Source organism: Erinaceus europaeus, chromosome 9 (assembly GCF_950295315.1).
Source record: "Erinaceus europaeus chromosome 9, mEriEur2.1, whole genome shotgun sequence".
Taxonomy (NCBI): domain Eukaryota; kingdom Metazoa; phylum Chordata; class Mammalia; order Eulipotyphla; family Erinaceidae; genus Erinaceus; species Erinaceus europaeus.
The window spans coordinates 17225725-17229723 of record NC_080170.1 but is presented as its reverse complement, the minus strand read 5'-3'; the positions used below and the strand labels follow the sequence as shown (position 1 = coordinate 17229723).

Sequence of the window (3999 nt, the reverse complement as noted above, 5' to 3'; positions counted from 1 at the left end):
ACTTTGAATTAAGTGGTGAAAATGAACTGAAGGAAGGCTGGCAGTAGAACAGTGGGTTAAGCAGAACTGGCACAACGTGTGAGGAACAGTGTAAGGAAACCAGTTCGAGCCCATGGCTCCTCACCTGCAGGGCAGTCATTTCACAGGCAGTGAAGTAGATTTGCAGGTGTCTGTCCATCTCTCCCTCACTCTGTCTTCCCCTCCACTCTATTTCTCTTTGTCCTATCCAACAAAAAGAACAGCATTAATAATAACAATAAGGGCAACCAAAATGGGAAAAAGTAGCCTCCAGTAGAAGTGGGTTTGTAGTGCAGGCACCAAGCACCACCAGTAACCCTGGAGGCAAAAATAATAAATAAATGAGACTGAAAAATATACATTGATATTGCACCAAAGTAAAAGACTCTGGAGTGTGTGGCAGGGAAAATACAGGTGCTAGCAAAGGATGACAGGGGACCCACTGGGAGTTGTACCGTTATGTGGAAAACTGAGAAATGTTATGCATGTACAAACTATTATGTCTACTGTCAACTGTAAAACATTAATCTTCCAAAAAAGAAATTAAAAAATTTAAAAAAGTATGGAACACAAATGAAAAAGAGAAATATAATAATCTTGGCAAAAATAATTTTTCTCAGGAGGCAAGATTTGTAAAAATGATAACCGGTTCTATAATGAAATACTTAAATTTAAGTCTATAGTGAAATATTCCCACGAGGGAATGGGGCCAGAGCTAAATAAAAAAAATAATGGAAAAACAAATGATTGTATATCAGGGTTCCAATGACATCAAATACAATGTTTAGAATATTTCTTCTTTTTAATTCTTTTAATTTTATTTTTTATTTTATTTATCTGTTTATTTTTATTTATTTTTATTTTCTTTATTTAGTCCCTTGTGTTGCCCTTGTTGCTTTATTGTTGTAGTTATTAATGTTGTTGTCGTTGTTGGATAGTACAGAGAGAAATGGAGAGAGGAGGGGAACACAGAGAGGAGGAGAGAAAGATAGACACCTGCAGACCTGCTACACCACCTGTGAAGCGACTCCCCTGAAGCTGGGGAGCCAGGCTTCGAATGGGATCCTTACGCCAGTCCTTGTGCTTTGTGCCACCTGCGCTTAACCCGCTGCGCTACAGACTGACTCCCTCTTTTTAATTTTTTAAGTCTTTATTCATTGATTTATTGAATAACCAGAAGTTGAGAGGGACGGTGGTTATAGAGAGGGAGAAAGACAGAGAGACGCCTGCAGCACTGCTTCCCCATTCTTGAAGTTTTCCCCCTGCAGGTGGACACAGGGGACTCTAACCTGGCTCCTTGTGACATGTAACATGTGAGCTCAACCAGATGTGCCACCGTTGAATCCTATGACTAGAATACTTCAGTCAATAGGAAATTGCAAATACACTGTTGCCTGCCCATCTAACCAAAGACATGCAGCACCCATGTAGGTGAAACCCCAAACTCACAGGTATATGATACCTGTATTTATTTGCAGCCATTATTACAGCCCAATTTATTTGCTACACAATAGACATTCATCATAAATATTTGTAAAATTCACATTGCAGCTGTCATTTTCTGTCCAAAAACTGCAAAGTGCCGTCTTCATGTCCCTGTTTCTCAGACTATAAATGAAAGGATTTAGGCTGGGAGGTAATACAGAATACATCACAGACATAAAGAGATTCAGTGATGATGAAGAATAGGCAGCTGAACTGAAATATGCCAAAAATGTGGAAAAGAGGAATTAAATCACCACAGTGAGGTGGGGAAAGCAGGGGGAGAAGGATTTCAACCTGCCTTGGTCAGAAGGTATTCTCCGAACTGCAGAGAAAAGATGAACATAGGAAATGACCATGAAAATGAAGCAAACAAAAACAAACAGCTAGCTACAATAAATGCATATTCTAGAATTTCATCCCCAAAACAAGTGTGAGCAGGGAGAGACATCACAGAAGAACTGAGGCACTACATTGGGGCCACAGAAACAGGGAGAGAATGTCCCTGCCTCATGGAGGGATCTATAGACACAGTCTCTGAGCCACGCCACCGTTACCATCTGTACACAGGACCTTTGTTCATGATGGTCTCATAGTGCACAAGGTGGCAGATGGCAGCATAACAGTCACTAGCAGGAGAGCATACTCTGTGCCTGCCAAAAAGAGGACCAGGAAAACCTGAGAGGCACAGCCCACAAAGGAGATGGAGTGGCTGTTGGTCAGGGTGTTCATGATGCACGTGGAGACAGTGGTGGAAATGTAGCAGATGCCAATCAAAGACAAGATCTTCAGGAAGAAGTACATGGGGGAATGGGGCTGCTGGTCAAGGGAGGTGAGAGTGACAATGAGCAGGTCCCCAGCAGAGCTGCCAGGTAAACCTGAAAGAACACAGAGGCACAGGGTCTCTATACACCTGGTCATTAGAGATTCCCATGAGCAGAAATTCAGTCACAAAAGTCACATTGCTTCATTTCTCAGGCAAGAGTTTTTTTCTGTGGAAGAAAAGATATCAGAGGCTCAATCAGTTGTGTTCATTCCATTTACTCTGCTTTCTCTCAATTCTTCACATGACGTGATCTAGAGTGATAGGTGGCTCATCAGAGCAAAAACACAGTACACAGTTTCTTCTGTTGTGATATTTATGGAGAGAAAATTTAAATATGAATGGCGTTAAGGGCAATATCATGAGAAAGAAAAATGTAGCAAAATGGTGCCTATTGTCTCTCCAGAAACAGGAAGGATGTTGTCTCCATTCTGATCAGAGTGGTTATAGTTACAAAGCCTTGGGAAGCAATATGACTAGAATGTATCTAACATCTTCCAGAGCAATTTAAATTGAATGCAAAATATGTGTTTCCTTTGATTACATCCAGGTACTCTTGAGGAATAATCTTGAATTTCACTCTTGACAAAACACTAATGTACACACACATGCAAAAATATGGTGGTCTGAGAACACAAAATTAAGGATGTTCTTCAGCAGATCCTGTACATTTCTTAGTCTATCAAAGAGAGAAAACATGGAAGGGAAATAAATTACCTCACCAAATAATTAAGTGAGCAGATAGAAATATGCAAATTATTCTCCTCTCAAGCCAGAAGTAGCAGCTGAGATATCTACTATGAAAATGATCGCATTCCATTTTTGGCTCTCCATTCTCCTGTTAGATTGTCAAGGAGGAAATCAGAAGAGGCGGTGAACACCGAGAGATGGGGCATGATTTTCTGTTTCATCCCTTAGTTCTATGTCCTCATTAGAGTGGCGCAATAGTCTGTGTGAGGTACAAACTCTTCACAAGGACTCTTACACTTAGCAGTGGCTGTGGATTCCTTATCTCAGCAGCTGAAGTACCAGCACAATTCCTGTGGGGTCCTGTCGGCTGCCACTTTCGCTGAGATGTTACAGCACTGGGTCAAGGTCATTCCTCCTTTGCTCACACAGATCTCCATTATGTAATTAGGATGGGAACTAAGGAGGAGAATGCTCATTATTTTCTCCAAAAAGAAATTCATCCCTCAGGAAGTAGAGGGAAATCTTAATCATTTTTCAGTAGCATATCTGATTCAAATATATGAAGTCAGTAGATACTTTGACCCAGTAGAGCACACGGCTTACCATCTAGGATGCCCTGAATGTGATCACTAGCACCACAGAGGACGACACTGAAGCAGCTTCGTGATGTTCGCCTGTGCTGTGTGCTTCTCTGTCTCTTCTCTCCACTTACTCTTGCTGCTAAAAAATTAATGAATGGGGGACAGGTGGTGGCACAGTTGGTTAAGTGTGCAAGGACCCATGTTCAAGCCTCTGGTCCCCCACCTGCAGGGGGTAAGCTTCATAAATGGTGAAGCAAGGCTGCAGGTATATCTACCTCTTCCTCTCTCTACTTTCTTCTCCTATCTGAATTTCTCTTTAACTCTACCCAATAATAAACAGAAATATAGGGTTGTTTTTTTTTTTTTACTTTTTTTTTAATAATGAATGCAGTTTATTGTGGGTGA

The 3999-nt window shown here is 41.1% G+C and overlaps 1 pseudogene; it reads right to left on the bottom strand.

Moving 5' to 3' along the window:
• Nucleotides 1-1514: 1514 nt before the first annotated feature.
• On the bottom strand, nt 1515-3450 carry LOC132540164 (olfactory receptor 14A16-like; annotated as a pseudogene).
• Between the last annotated feature and the right edge of the window lie 549 nt (nt 3451-3999).